At 49.8% G+C, this 16,500-nt stretch overlaps 1 protein-coding gene across 3 annotated transcripts in view; it reads right to left on the bottom strand.

The window, feature by feature from the left end:
* PTPRS (protein tyrosine phosphatase receptor type S) overlaps window positions 1–8,920 on the bottom strand; it is a 310,037-nt gene extending 301,117 nt beyond the window's left edge. For 2 of the 3 annotated variants that reach the window (XM_081177568.1, XM_081177569.1), the window contains exon 1: window positions 8,674–8,920. The gene's annotated coding sequence lies outside the window, so the exon portion shown is untranslated. Of the gene's footprint in view, window positions 1–3,818; window positions 3,984–8,673 lie in introns of those variants that run through there. The other variant, XM_081177570.1, reaches the window with a different exon arrangement.
* Window positions 8,921–16,500: the final 7,580 nt, after the last annotated feature.

Below are 16,500 nucleotides of genomic sequence, written 5' to 3'. Positions count from 1 at the left end.
TTAAAAAATCGTAAAGCAGTGGTTACATTTTATGAAACACAAACAAGTAAATAAAACCGCTCACGGGCATACACAGAGGATGCTTCCTTCACAACTGCTGTCCAGGCCTCATCCCCTTTGAATGCCAAAAGCTTTCGTCTAAGCCCCAGGACCTCTTCAAAAGGAGGAATTCTTCACTGGCAGCTTTCTTAAGAACTCGGCTAAAAATATTCCTTAACAAAACCGGTTGATTCACAGGTTGTGGAAACTCTCCCTGCCAGCCACAGTGCCTTTTGATGCCATCATGTCTCTGCGGTAAAATTCTCCCTCTGCACTGGGATACGAGGCATTTTTATATTTCCTATTTTGAAAAGGAAGTTCAATATAAATATGAACGAGAGGGAGGGAGGGAACAGATTTGGCAACCTCCAGAAGTTTGGAATCTGAAACTACAACTCCAGTCAACGCCGGCAAGATGGCAAAGGACGGCTTAAGGATGACTTAAGACGATGACAGGTTGCGGGGCGATTCATGGGTAGGGCAGAGAACAGCGTTCGAAATTAGCCAGCTGCATTTTGCACCCAACTATGAACGCAGGTGGCGCTGTGGGTTAAACCACAGAGCCTAGGGCTTGCCGATCAGAAGGTCAGTGGTTCGAATCCTCGCAACAGGGTGAGCTCCCGTTGCTCGGTCCCTGCTCCTGCCAACCTAGCAGTTCGAAAGCATGAAGTGCAAGTAGATAAATAGGTACCGCTCCGGCGGAAAGGTAAACGGCGTTTCCGTGCGCTGCTCTGGTTCGCCAGAAGCGGCTTAGCCATGCTGGCCACATGACCCGGAAGCTGTACGCCGGCTCCCTCGGCCAGTAAAGCGAGATGAGCGCCGCAACCCCAGAGTCGGTCACGACTGGACCTAACGGTCAGGGGTCCCTTTACCTTTACGGACCACTTGCGACCAAGTGAAGAAGCCCAGGCGCCAACAAGGTGCATGCATCCTTGCACCTTGACTGTTCTGACACACTCATTCCACACCCTGTAGATTTGCATCAATTATATTTAACCTACACAATCAGAATGAATTTCAGGAACCAACATGCTTCCCCCCACACACACACACCCTGAGCAAGAGCAGTGACGACGTCGTAGTTAATTGTTGTGACTTATTTTCGCTCCCCCCACCTCCCCTCGCAGTTGTGAAGAATATTCTTACATTATGAATGGTCCATCTCACAATTATGAAAAACAGGTAGGAAGAAGCTGATATATATGTGGACTTCTTTACGTTCTCAAAGCTCTTAAGCAAGCTCAGGGTTGTCCTCCGAACTAGCCAGATGTTTAACTGAGAATCAATCCGTCAGTCCGTCATTTGAAAAACAAGACTTGTCCCAAAATGGCAACTAGATGTTCCATTTTGGCGACTCTAACCTTGGTTTAAGGATCCATCTGGCACCTAGCTTGTATACCTGAGTTTCTAACACTGGTGGAGAAAGGGAGGTGAGAAACTACATTTAATCTTTTTTCAAAAATAAAAAAGGGGGATCGCTCAGCCAAATCGCTAAAGGACTCACTTTTATCTAGCTTGTGAACTGGGCGTTGTTAATAGGTGAGCCCTGCTCAGAGTAGACTCTATGGAAACAATGGGCAAGGCTCACTTAAGTCCATTCACAACTCGGTTATTTTTAAATTTTATTTTACATTTAAGTGGCATAAGTATATAATGCACCCTACAGTAATTTTTATAGCTGAATGAGTAAGATGTAAAAATATTCTTTTTTATGAAGGCACATCAATCAAAATATGTTACTTAAGAATACCAGCAAAAATAGTTTTAGGTTTTGCTCCCCCCCCCCCGTTACATTTAATTTTATTGCTAAATTTCTATCCTACCTTTCCTGCGCATGGCGCTCAGTGTGGTTTTCCTCCCCTCTTCCCCATTTTATTTGCACGACAACCCTGAAGGTAGGCTAGTCGAAGAAAACGCAGCGACTGACCCCGTGAGCTTCATGGTTTAGTGTAGAGAATTGAACCCGGGCCTCTTAGGTCCTAGCCCAGCGCTCCAAAAGTGCAAAAGGTGCCAGTGAAAATCTACTTGTGGCTTGGCTTCCTGGGACCTCTGATAATGTGCTTATCCGGAATAAGAACAATATGCGACGAGAGGTGGAAAGCTGGAAACCGCTTTCCGGAAACCAATACGCTAGCAGGTCGAAATTCTTCCTTGCACCTGAAAACAATATCTGTGGGACTCATTGCCACAGGATATGCCATTGGCCTCCTTGGAAAAGGTTCATCACACTATGGACAGGGATGGGGAACTTGCGGTCCTCCAGAGAGCGCTGGACTCCAACTCCAGCCACCCATGACCACCGGCCAGACCAACGAGTGTCCAGCAACATCTGCCCCCATCTCTAGTGTAAGAGGAACCTTGGCAGAACAGACCTTAACCCAGTTTCCCGTTTCCAAGAGCACCCAGCCATCTAAGTGCCTTTTGCCCGAGACCCTCCGGCAAACGAACAAGAGACAAAGAGGGAAGGCTGTTTATCTGTGAATTTATGCGAGAGGTTAAAAAATAAAAGCCATCCAAATTCTACGCCGCCACAAAGAGGAGGAGGAAGACAATTGCCGGTCCTGGTGCTATCGCAATCAAACGTTGCCGAGTTTGCCCCATGGGTCCCCCATCAAAATTTAGACCGTAAAGCTCTGTGAGCTCAGGGACAGCACTATATGAACTGCAGCTGGCACAACCTCTCGCCCACACAGAAACCCACAATCCTGCACTCGCATCCGTCTCGCACCCCACAACGGCCCTCCTTTCCCATGACGACTGGCAGGAGCAAGTACCTTAAGGAATGGTCTTCGGGAGCCATTTGCCAAAGAGTTTAGTAAGATTCAAGAAGAAAAGCAACCGTCAAAGCCTCTCTCTTAATTCACGCTGAGCAACCTCTCCTTTCAGATGGAGGCGCTGCAGGTTATGCCACAAGACCCAAAGAATGCTGCCATCCCCCCCAAAATGCCAGGGTTATGGATTCCTTTTCGTGTTTCCTGCTAGGAAGCCCCAGTTGCCATTTTCCTTCCAGCCCTGCCTAGTGGAACCGCAAGAAGCAGCAGCAGTAGGGATGGTTCATGGATGCTCTGCAGAGTTCTGGCTGGATCTCAAAAAGAAAGGCTTTGCAAGCATGAGATCCCTTTTGGATCATGTCCAGCGTTCGCCTAGTCCTAGTTCCCTTTGGGAAAGCCACGAAAGAAAACAATCCTTCCTTCACTGCCTTCACCCAGTATCCGCTACTCGGAGGTAGAGTGCCCTTTAACATTGAGGCTCCATTCCTCTATCCGAGCCGAGCACTGCTGACAAACCTAGCCTCCATTTTGCACGTCACCAAGGGTATTTTTTCAGTGTACGATGATGCTGGGTTGTTGTCAAACGGGTCTTACTCAGAGTAGACCCACTAAGGTTACCAGGTTTTTTTTTTCAACGAATCCGGGGACACTTTTCAACTTCAATTGATTTTGTATGGGGACTGATTTGTAAATCCGGGGACTGTGCCCGGGAAATGGGGACGTCTGGTAACCTTACACTAAGCAAGCCATGCTCATTCATTTCAATGGGTCTACTGGAATCAACCAAATTGTGTGTTTTTTTAAGTAATCAACTCATTTAGCCGCAGCAAATCCCAAAAGCGAATTAAGCTCTGGAGGTAGTTAAAGGGGAGAAAAATACATATACGATTTTAACAGCACTGGATGCTTAAAATTCTCAGTAACCGAAGTTCGCCACACCTAGACAAAAAAGTAAGATATATTTACTTACACATACACACAGAGAGAGGAGAAACAACAGTTACTTACAGTTGCCTGAAAAAGCATTTGCAGCCACCACTGATATACCCAGAGAAAACCCACAAGGCAACCGTTTCAAGAAACCTCGTAGCCCCCAAGACAAGGGTGTGGTGCACTTGACGAGCGATAAATCCATTGATCGCAGGAAACGGATCTCTTCTCCGTTTAAGAGGGAGGGAAAAATAGATATATATATATTTCAGCAGCTTTATAAAGGGGAAATCTGCCACGGGCTCTAAGTTTAATCCATTCGTGTCTGGATAGCTAGGCTTCCACTCCAGACTCAATTCCGCTGCAAAACCATTTTTTAAAAACAAAAAAATATATATCCCACAAGCCAGGCACTTTAAAGGATTCTCACTCGCGCACACGGCACACGGGGTGTTTTTTTAAGAAAAAGATGTCCCAAAAAGCCCCCAGAGGGCTGGACATATCTTGCAAGCGTAAAGGTACGATGGGTTAATGGCGAAAAGTTAACGGAGGCGCTTGCGACGGTTCTCCGCTCCATTTACACAGACCTCACAGCAGACTGGCACTGGGAAGTGGAGATAAATCAGTTTCTAAATCAGTTTTGTGTTAAGGCCCGGAGCTCACCCAAAACGGAACATCGCATTTATCCATGCGCTCCAGAAAGCAGATCCCCATCTAGCCGGGTGATACTCAACTGAGCGCTACAAAAGCGGGAACAGAATCGTGTGCCCGGGTGCCATCGTTCGGAGCTAAGTCTTTCCACTCCTCATTCTCTTCATGGACCCCCTCCTCACTGGAAACCACCCCTCCCCATCACATCAGGAGACCACGCCTCCCCCGGTTCCTTCAGAACCAAGGATTCAAAGGGAACTGGCACACCCCCCCCCAAGGTGTGTGATGCAGACTTGGCAGGTATTCGGCAAACCCTTCTTGGTCTGAATTCTCTGCACCTTTCTCTTCGTGAGTACCACCACATTTTGCATGATCTGCAGCAACGAAAGCAGCTTACTTTTGAAATTTTCTGGGTGCTAAAATAGAGACATCTTTTGACAACGCCACACATATCCCTTTTTTTCAGAGTTCAAAGGATGGGGGGGGGGAGAGAGAGTCATTTTGTGTTTAAAAATGCATTTTAAAAAAATTAGGCAGCTCTAAGATGCTGGCTCATTAAGAACGCTAAGAATTCCATAAATTTCCAACCAGACCTTTCCCCTGCAAAATTTCTGCTTGGCATTCCGATCACCGCACAAACAAAGCTTCAAAGAGATAGATATGGGGGGGGGGATATAAAAAAGGAAGGAGATCAGTGGGTGGGAAGAGGATGCCCCCCTCCGTTTCATTTTTTAAAGAGAGGTTTATTATTATCGCCTGTGTCTGAATCAACAAGTGAGACAATTTGTCCACCGAGATGCCTGAATCAATCAGGTGTTTGAAGAGGAGGACTTTTGCTGGGGGCGGGCGCTAGCACGGCACCCCCACCCCCCACCCCAGAGATATTTCAAGACACCACCATTTCAGAGCCTCCAATCCCACCCAGTGCGTGTGGTGGTGGTGCGGCGGGGGGCGGGAGGGCTGGCTGGCGAGGAAAATGTATGCACTGTACATTTCGATCAATGATGTAATGGTACCCATATTTGCCTCATCCGTAGCAGTGGAGAAAATCCAGGATTCTCAACAAGCCGCTGAATAGAAGGACAGAGGAAGCAGGCGGGGGGGGGGGAGATTTGGTGGGGATATATATCTCCCCAGCAATTGCTGCGTTCTGCTTCGGCATAAGCAAAAGGTGCTTTTTTCACACCAAGAGGAAGCACAGCCAAGAATGAACAGGACGAATGAGCTAAGGCTATTTGAAATGTCAGAAATATTTTAACTGGATACGATTACAAAGCGGCTTTGAATCCAGGGTGGGGGGGGGATGAGTGAGGACAGGGGGTTATAGGAAGGGGAGATTAGATACCCTTACTCAAAACAAGCTCAACCCATACATAAAATGAGCATTAAATAGGTGGACTCCTTTTCCCTTCTGCATCCAAAATTGAAAAAGAAATAAGAGAGAAGGAGAAAGGGAATCAAAGCAATTTACGTATATGAAACAACTAGAGACTGGCGTTTTAATTATTTTATTTCACAGAAAGGGGCCCCCCACTTGATAAATCAAAGCGCAAATATATAAGGTAAGATGTCCATCCTGAGCTACCGGACAAGGAGAGAGAGAGAGAAGGGGGGGAATTGAAGGACCTCCAACGCCCCCCTTGGGAACAAAGCAATCAATACACACAGAAGGAAAACACAGCCAAGCCAATAAGAGATGTTTTGAGGCAGGGTTTGGACAGATAGATCCATCCAGTTTGAGAGACGGTTTGGGTTTGCGATGAGATCTGAAAGCTGGAGAGGCATCGGAGGCAAGTTGCACGGGAGAAGGACCAACAGGGCTTCTGCGATGGAGAGAGGGAGAAAGAGAAGGAGCCACGCCAAGGGACCACTGCCAACTCTTGTGTGACTCAACCACTGCCGAGAACAGGGTGGGAGTTGGGGGGGGGGGGGAGAGAGAGAGAGAAATGATGGTTGATTTGATCTTTTATGTGGAAAGGGAACCCTAAAGGGAAGCTTTTCGCACAGCCAAATCAGCAGGCAGAGAGACCTCCCCAAAGTTGGGGAGGGAGCAGGATTCCAAAGTTTAAGGCAATAAAAGATTGGGTCCCAAGTTTGGGGAAGCAAATGGGTTGGCGTCACCTCCGTGCCCAGAGCGTCCCCCTCAATCCCCACGTCTCAAGGACTAAATCCTGGCAGAGCGCTGTGGGACGTGGCTGGACGATTCCACCACCACCATCCTGAGACGCTGGACCTCTCCAAGACATGGGCAACACCTACGACAGGTGTTATGAATATACAAGTGCGGCTTCCTTATGAGACACCGCCAGATCTAGACAAGAGAGGGAGAGAGGGGTAGGAGGAAGGCAAAGGGAAGGCAGGAGTGAGGGACCTGATGGAACGGAAGGCTGCAAGGCTATGTGCACAGACTGCGCATGGAACTATGCAAGAAAAGGACCACAAAGAGGACAAATGGAGAAGATCGAGGGGTGCCGTCCACCAACCTACATGGCGCACTGTGGAAAGAACCACAGAGTTATGTCTATTTTGAACTGAAGGGGTGTACATACATGTGCGGGACTGCGCAAACATGTGAGGGCAAGCTGCAAATCAGGAGGGGAACCAGAAAGACCCAAAGAGTTGGGGGGGGGAGAACGAGAAGAGGCCCGCAGTAAGGACGAGAGAGGGGCTTGCGTAGTATCGGGGTCTTCCTGCAGGGCAGGGAAATGGGTTCAGCACCTCACTGGGAAAGCTCCACTTTCCACATTTGCAGAAATATCTGTGCCCAGGGGGAAAAGAGGGAGGGGTCTTCTTTTTTCCAACAAGGGAAGCTGTGGGTGGGAGGCAGAAAAGTCTGAGGAGGAACGGCAAAAGCTCACCTGCAGAGGGAGAAGAAAACCACCTTCTGGAATTAGCCAGGGACCCTCCCTTTCACCCCCCCCCCCAGGCTCAGACTCTCCCATCACCACACAAAGAAGTTGAGAGAGACCCCAAGTCTGGCAGCCAGCAGGAGGCAAGTCCCAGATACCCAAACTAAATTCATCGATGGCACCATGAGCCAAAGAGGGGAGCCGCACAGTCGCCAGGTGTGCCTTTTGGGTATGACGGGGAGGGTGGCATTGAACCCCTCCCTCTGCCCACCAGGCGCCATCCTGCCTCCATCAGGTTGCAATAGTCCAGGTGGTCTGGACAGATGTCTCGCTGCCTAGCCTTCCCCCAAACGCTCAGCCACGCAGCTGGGGGAGTCTCTGGGCACGATCCTTTGCCCCTGCCCATTCGTGCCCCCAACCCATGACTTTCCCCATCTTTCAAGCGTCTCACCAGCTGCTTCTAGGCAAACTCAACCTATGCAGCCAGTCCAGGTTTTTTTAAAAAAAGAAAGAACCACAATTCTACACATTCATCACCAGCCAGGAGTTTATCTGCCACAACTCTGAAAAATATAAAAAATAGCCTCAGAATGCAACTGCTGGTGGACCCGTGACAACAGCTTCACCACACAAAAAGAGAGCGCATCACCACGCATGGATAAAGTCCATTGCAAACATTATTATTTTTCTTATTCTAGGGGGAGGGGAGAGAATGCTTTGGCAGCCCTTCTTCCCTCCCCGCCAAAAGACCACCTCAGCTTCCAAGGCAGCCCCACCCCAAACTCCAGGCCGCCTGCTCCGTCCAAGCCTCTACATGCCGCCCCATTGTAGCTGCACGCAACCCTCTCGCCCCCCCCCCGCGCCCCCAATGACCACATCTCGAACAGCAGACAGACATTTCAATCTTCCGGAAGCCCCTTCCTCCCAAAAAAATGCAACATTCTCTCCCCCCCCCCACCTATTCCACTCCTCTCCAATTCTCCGCCGCCCCCAGGAATAAAAGAAGCACCCCACCGTTGCAACAACGACCCTTCTTCTCCAAAAAGCCCGACCCGCAGCAAGCAAAGCCTTCTCTCACCACCAGCCCCGCCCCCACCTTCTTCCCTCTATTCCCCCCCCCATCATTTTGGAAATATAGCATCCAATAGCGATGCAATTTCAGAAGAACGGATGGAAAGAGAAGAGACAGTATGGGGGGGGGGTGCGATTTGATTTTTTTTTTGCAAGGTTGCAACAACCTCGCCGCCACCGCTGCCCCTCCCCATTGCAATGGCATGGGGGGGGGGAATGATTTGCATCCTTGCAAAGGCTAACTGCCTGCGCTCTCCCCCCCCCCCAAGAAAGAAAAATCTCATCAATGCAATGCAATGCAATGCAATAATGCAATGCAAATCGCGGGGCCCTCCCCTGGAGAAAAAGCCTCCTCGCCTTACCTGGTCCGCCGCCGAGCTGCTCCCGCGGCTCACATCCTCGCCTGGCTGGGGAAGGCGCATGGAGCCCGGTCCGGCAGCCGCCCCCCCCCCCGGTCCTCCTTCTGCCCACCCCCACGCCGGACCCCCTCCGGGCTCTCCCCTCCCAGCCGAAAAGGGGGCGCGGGGGAGAAAAGAGGAGGATGCTGGGCTGGCCGAGGGAGGGGGAGAGAGAGAGACTGCGGCTCCGCGCTCCCTCTCGGGCTCCGAGCGGCCACCCTCGCAGGTGATGTCATTCCCCGAGCCTCCGCCGGCTGACGTCACCCCGAGGGGCGTGGCCCGGGGGAGAGAAAAGAAAGAAAGGGGCGGGGCCGAGGCGGGCGGGCGTGGGAAGGTGGCGCGCCGGCCAATGGGGAGCGGGGAAGGCGCGGAGATGCAAATGAAGGGGGCGGGGGCGACCCGCGTGGCGGCGGGTCCTGCAGCACGTGGGGATGCGGCCGCCTTCGAAGACGCGTGAAGAATAGGGGACTCGTATTGGCTGAGGTGTTTGGTTGGGGTTTTTTTAGTGGGGAGGGGGTGTTTTTGAGTGGAATTTCCGGGCAGTTGTTTTCAGCTATAGGTCTTTGTGCACGTAGGTTGCCTGCACACCATATTGCTTATTATTATTTATTGGAGGATAGCTCAGTCGGTAGAGCATGAGACTCTTAATCTCAAGGCTGTGGGTTCAAGCCCCTCATTGGGCGAACAATGGGACCCATGGGATCCCTTCCAACTCTGCACGGTTCTGTGATTTCATGATTTAGATACTGCCTTTTACCCAAAGCTAAAAGGCAACCTAGCAGTTCAAAAGCACGTCAAAGTGCAGGTAGATAAATAGGTACCACTCCGGCGGGAAGGTAAACGGCGTTTCCATGCGCTGCTCTGGTTCGCCAGAAGCGGCTTAGTCCTGCTTCACATGACCTGTAAGCTGTACGCCGGCTCCCTCGGCCAATAAAGCGAGATGAGCGCCATAACCCCAGAATCATCCGCGATTGGACCTAATGGTCAGGCGTTCCTTTACCCGAAGATCACAGGGGGAGGGCGTGTTTTGCAGAAACCTGGCCTTCATCCTACTCAGAGTAGACCCCTTGAAATTAACGGGCATGACCAACTTGGGTCTGTTCACTTCAATGCACCTGCTGTGAGCAGAGCTTAGATAGGTAACGTCCCTAAGACTGCCTTCAAGGCTGCCAATTCATTTACAGCACGAGCTTTTGCGTTCCTCTTGAGCAGGGCCGTCCCACCCATGAGGCAAGGTGAGGCGACCGCTTCAGGCGGCAGGACCCATAGGGGCGGCAGATCCCCGGGTGAAATAACGCCTCGTTTCGCCCTTGCCCTTTCCACCCCACAACAGCCTCTGATTCCCACTTCAACCAAAGGTTTATTGGAGCGCCCCACTTTGTCACCATTGTAGATCTTCACTGCTCCCTTGTATCCTGGTGGATCAGTCCCGCCCCAACACACAGTTTGTAGTTTAGCTCAGGTGCTCAAATCATTAGTTGCTGGTGCACACACACACACACACACACACACACTGTTCAGGCGGGCGAGGAGGGGCGAAGGAAGACGGCATGACACCCTGGGCAGGCGTCGCTACATAGAGCGCATGTGCAGCGTTGCTATGTATGACACGCGCCGTATGTACCGACGCCGCACATGCGCTGTACTTAGTGGTTTGACGACGGCGCCACTCCAGCGCCGTACGGACGGTGCCAGGATCCCTCCGTTGCCACTAGCGCCGGCAAACCGCTATGTACAGCGCTTGTGTGGCGTCACTACAGCGCACGCATGCGACGCCACACATGCGCTGTACATAGTGGTTTGCTGCCGGCGCCGGGATCCTCGGCTCATGGATGCAGTCGCGAATGGAGGATACTCTGCTTGTGGTGGCAAGATGGCTGCTCGCGCCTCCGTGCACCCCTGTGCGGTGACTTCTTGTCGCCCCCGCAGACGTGGAACCCGGGGCGCACCGCCCACCCCTTGCGACGCCACTGCAGGCGAGAATTATAAATAGGTGAGAAGGAAATGAAATGCAGGAAAGCAGAGGCAGTCCCAGTTATGTTGTGAACAGTGGTCTCCCTGCCACACAAAAGGTAGTCGATAACCAGGGTGGGATTTGGGTTTGATGAGGCCCTAAGCTACTGAAGGTTATGGGGCCCTTTATATGCCCAGCTGTCCATAGTCAACAACACATTGTCACTGTTTTTTGTGTTGAATATATGCTATATGGTAATTTATGGACCTAATAGGTATATAAAGCCATTTGCCCATGTTGCAACCAGTCCACACAGAATGTAGGCACCCTATACAGTGGTGCCCCACAAGACGAACGCCTCGGAAGACGAAAAACTCGCTAGACGAAGGAGTTTTTCGTTTTCTTAGCCGCTTCACAAGACGCATTTCCCTATGGGCTTGCTTCGCAAAACAAAGCTTGCGCCGCAAGCTCCGGGGATAGCAGGGAAGTGCAGCGCGTCTTCCCCGCTGTCCCCGGACCTCTTTTGAAGCAAGGGGCAGCGGGAAGAAGATCGCTTCTCCCCGTTGCCAGCCCCGCAATCTCCGGGCACGCACCTTCCCCTCTCTCCCCGGACCCCTTTTGAACCAAGGGGCGGCAACGGGGAGAAGCTATTCTCCCCACTGCCCCTTCCCTTGCTTTAAAACAGGTCCGGGGACAGAGGGGAAGGCGCGCGGCACTTCCCCTCTGTCCCCGGATGGTCTCCATAGGAACGCATTGATTGATTTTCAATGCATTCCTATGGGAAACGGTGCTTCACAAGACGAAAAATCGCAAGAAGAAAAAAACTTGCGGAACGAATTAATTTCGTCTTGCGAGGCACCACTGTATATAGAAATGAGCAAAGCAGTGATATTCTACGGAGCAGGCTAGCATGCGGGGCCCATGACTTACATCCTAGGAGCCTACGTAACACACTGTTGCTGTATGTAGGTTTTATTTTATTTGTTTTCTATCTTATATTATGGAAATATACATCCAGGTTTTTTTCCTTTAAATTTTCTTGGGGCCCCCAAGAGAGTGGGGCCCTAAACTACACCTTGTTTAGCTTATACGTAAATCCAGCACTGTTGATAGCACAGGCATCTTAGCATTGGTAAGCCAACGAACATCAGCTGTGTGGTTTTAAAAACACATTGTGCCAGTTTAACCCACACTGGACCTTTTGATGTACAGTGGATGCTCGGGTTGCGAACGTGATCCGTGCGGGAGGCACATTCACAACCCACAGCATTTGCAACCTGCAGCGCCGCATCTGTGCAGGTGCGGGTCGCGATTCGGCGCTTCTGCACATGTGCAAAGCGCAATTTAGTGTTTTTGCACATGCGCGAGCGCCGAAACCCAGAGGTAACCCGTTTCGGTACTTCCAGGTTTGGTGCAATGTGCAACCCGAAAACGCGCAACCTGAAGCGTTTGTAACCCAAGGTATGACCTCGTGAAGTTCCTTTGTTCCCATATGGATACTTTGCAGCCATTTGCTAAGTGACCCTGGAGGCTGAAATGTTCAACTGCTGTCCACCCCCCACCCATTGCCGCTTCTACGGTCAGATTTGCGCCTGTTCATTCCTTTGCACGACGCAGGTGGCGCTGTGGGTAAAACCTCAGTGCCTAGGACTTGCTGATCGTATTGTCGGCGGTTCAAATCCCCGCGGCGGGGTGAGCTCCTGTCGTTCGGTCCCAGCTCCTGCCCACCTAGCAGTTCGAAAGCACGTCAAAGTGCGAATAGATAAATAGGTACCGCTTTATAGCGGGAAGGTAAACGGCGTTTCCGTGTGCGGCACTGGTGCTGGCTCGCCAGCTGCAGCTTCGTCACGCTGGCCACGTGAACCGGAAGTGTCTTTGGACGGCGCCGGCTCACGGCCTCTAGAGCGAGATGAGCACGCAACCCTAGAGTCGGACACGACTGGCCCGTACGGGCAGGGGTACCTTTACCTTTACCTTTATACCTTTGCATAGAGACTGGCCTGTCTGGCCCATGCAGAATGCAGGAGGGCGTTGTTGGCGGATCGTGGCCATCAGCCTGGACAGCTCCGTTGGTTAGAGCGCTGTGCTGATAGTGCCAAGGTTGCAGGTTTGATCCCCGTAAGTAAGGGACAGCTGCATGTTCCTGCATCGTAGGGCGTTCGACTAAATGTGTGCCAGGGTGCCTTCCAACCATATGATTCTATAATGGAAGTGCATCAGAAGATGAGCAGGGGTGGGGGGAAGAAATTAAACTTTTTTGGGAAATGATATATAATGAATTGAAGAAAATGTTTAAAATGACGTTTACGAACCAGAAGCATTTTTGTTAGAGATTGTAGGACAAGACCTGCCAAGGAAAACAAAGAACTTATTTATGTACAGTGGTGCCCCGCAAGACGAATGCCTCGCAAGACGGAAAACTCGCTAGACGAAAGAGTTTTTCGTTTTGGAGGTGCTTCGCAAAACCAATTTCCTATGGGCTTGCTTCGCAAGACGACGATGTCTTGCGAGTTCCTGCTGGGTTTTTTCCCTTTCCCCCCTTTTTCTAAGCTGCTAAGCCGCTTATCAGCTGATCCGATCAGCAGATAAGCCGCTAATAGCGCTAATCCGCTAATCCGTCAATGGGCTTGCTTCGCAAGACAAAAAAACCGCTAGACGAAGAGAATCACAGAACAGATTCTTTTCGTCTTGCGAGGCACCACTGTATGCAACAACTGTTGCAAGAGTCTTGATAGCACAAGGATGGAAGAATGAGGAAACCCCGACAAAAGAACAGTGCCAAGAGAAATTGATGGACTATGCAGAACTGACGAAACTGACATACAAACTGCAACACAAGGACAACTGTGACTTCAAAGAAGAATGGGAACTTTTTACAAATTACTTGAAACAACAACAAAATGAATTGGACCCAGTAAGCTCCAAGGCTGGGTAGAGGGGTTCGAATCTTGGTCACCCAAATCCCGGGTCCTATTCTGCCACTCTGTAGAGCTTCTGTTCCCTTTTGACATCTGGGGGTGTGGGTGTGCATGCACACACAAAAACAGTATTTTGCCACATAAATAAAACAACACTCTTGTTTTGTCGTCCTCGGTAACATACTTATTATTTCAGTGATTCCTAAAACGGAGCAAACTTGCACGAAAAGCCATCTAATGCTTTTACAGTGGTACCTCGGGTTACAGATGCTTCAGGTTACAGACTCCACTAAGCCAGAAATAGTACCTCAGGTTAAGAACTTTGCTTCAGGATGAGAACAGAAATCGGATGGTGGTGGCAGTGGGAGGCCCCATTAGCTAAAGTGGAACCTCAGGTTAAGAACAGTTTTAGGTTAAGAACGGATCTCCAGAACGAATGAAGTTCTTAACCTGAGGTACCACTGTATAACTATAGATATGGGGACCAGCATATTCTTCTTACTGTAAATTGTTTTTAACTGATTTTAACATTGCTGCTGCCCACTCTGGGCCTTTGTGGCAAACAGCAGTGAGGAAATCAAATTATATTAATTATATTGAATCATATTGAATCACTTACTCTGAAGCCAAGTCGAGGCATCAGCAAAATCCCACATGTGTCTACTCAGAAGTACCACCCATTGGTTTCAATGAAGCTTACTCGCAGGTAAGTTGGTTCGTTCCCAAGGTTGCAGTTCTGCAAGCTGAGCTGATGCGCATTGACTTGGCTGTATGGCGCACTCAATGCAGTGGGACCAATTCCTTACATATTGCACCTATAACGGCCTAGTAGAAAGAATATGCTTCTTGCCTTGATGAATGGGACAACGGCCAGATTGCTTTAAACATACAGAATGACATGTAACTCATGCAAATATTACCATATCTCATGTTTCTTTGATTTGCTAGGAGATTCTGCAAATATTTATCCGGGCAGATAATTTGTTTTAATGCGAGGTCTGTTTGATCGGCTGCAGGCTCCTAGATGCTTATTTGGTCGTAAACGGCAGTCAAGTCAGGATGGGCTTAACTTATCATAGAACATGGGTAGGCAAACTATGACCCAGGAGCCGGATCTGGCCCAGTCGCCTTCTAAATCCGGCCTGTGGACGGTCCGGGAATCAATGTGTTTTTACATGAGTAGAATGTGTCCTTTTATTTAAAATGCATCTCTGGGTTATTTGTGGGGCCTGCCTGGTGTTTTTACATGAGTACAATGTGTGCTTTTATTTAAAGTGCATCTCTGGGTTATTTGTGGGGCATAGGAATTCGTTCACCCCCCAAAAAAAACATAGTCCGGCCCCCCACAAGGTCTGAGGGACAGTGGACCGGCCCCCTGCTGAAAAAGTTTGCTGACCCAGTCCAATCAAAGGTGACAATGGAGTTGCAGCGCTCATCCCCCAATTCCCGGACAGACCGCGGGCCGGATTGAGAAGTTGATTGGGCCACATCTGGCCCCCGGGCCTTAGTTTGCCTACTGATGCTGTAGTTGTTTAGCTCTTTGACATCTGATGGGAGGACGTTCCACAGCGTGGGTGCCACTAAAGGTAAAGGTAAAGGTAAAGGTAAAGGAACCCCTGAACATTAGGTCCAGTCATGGCTGACTCTGGGGTTGCGGCGCTCATCTCGCTTTACTGGCCGAGGGAGCCGGCGTACAGCTTCCGGGTCATGTGGCCAGCATGACTAAGCCGCTTCTGGCGACCCAGAGCAGTGCACGGAAACGCCGTTTACCTTCCTGCCAGAGCGGTACTTATTTATCTAGTTGCACTTTTGACGTGCTTTCGAACTGCTAGGTTGGCAGGAGCAGGGACCGAGCAATGGGAGCTCACCCTGTTGCGGGGATTTGAACCACCAACCTTCTGATCGGCAAGTCCTAGACTCAGTGGTTTAACCCACAGCGCCATCCACATCCTACTGTTGGTTAAACCACTGAAAGAACAGCGCCAAAGACCAGCAGGGGAGCTGGTGTTATGGCAGCACTGGTCCTAGCCAATCAGCACTGGGCACAGACAGCTTTTCCCATGAGCAGAGCTTGATGCTGAAGATGGAACTACAGTGGTACCTCGGGTTACATACGCTTCAGGTTACATACATTTCAGGTTACAGACTCCGCTAACCCAGAAATAGTGCTTCAGGTTAAGAACTTTGCTTCAGGATGAGAACAGAAATCATGCTCTGGCGATAGCGGGAGGCCCCATTAGCTAAAGTGGTGCTTCAGGTTAAGAATGGACCTCCGGAACAAATTAAGTACTTAACCCGAGGTACTACTGTATTCTAGACAATCAGCACCAAGCACAGCAAACAGAGCTTGACATTGTGCAGACAGGAGCAGGGATATGCACAAAGTTTGCATTTTTTGGAATTGCCTACAAAACATCGCATAATTTTCCATTTTGTGTCCCGCATCGAAGCGAGCACACACAGAGGAAGATTCCATGAGGCTTTCCAAAATTATGATGCTCTGGACCGTATTATTTTCAAAATAACTTAAGGAAAAAACTGGGGTTTTTTTGTAATCATAAATCCTGCTACATTAGCTTAGCTTTACACAAGTAATCATATATATATATATACAGTATTGTATGCCTCTAGTAAATTTATGTAAAATTATGTAAGCCAAAATGTGGCACGGCTTGAATTCATGTTGTGAAACACGCAGCAAGGCTTTCAAAAATAATTACAAAACCTTACACAGGCAAAGCGCACAGGGAATGAAAGAGCTTCAAAATTCCAAAAGAGAAAGAACTGCAAAGTGGGATGGGCTCAATAATTTGCAGGAATGAAGTAAGAGAGACAATACCATGAATTAGAAGCCTAGGAGAGCAGTGGTTCTAGCCAATCAGTGCCGGGTGCAACCAGCCTCTCTCACAAGTCCCAGAC

This window comes from Podarcis bocagei (genome assembly GCF_964188305.1).
Source record: "Podarcis bocagei genome assembly, chromosome: 18".
NCBI classification, from domain to species: Eukaryota; Metazoa; Chordata; class Lepidosauria; order Squamata; family Lacertidae; genus Podarcis; species Podarcis bocagei.
Note: the sequence above shows the minus strand (reverse complement) of the source record. Positions and strands in the feature narration are given on the sequence as shown.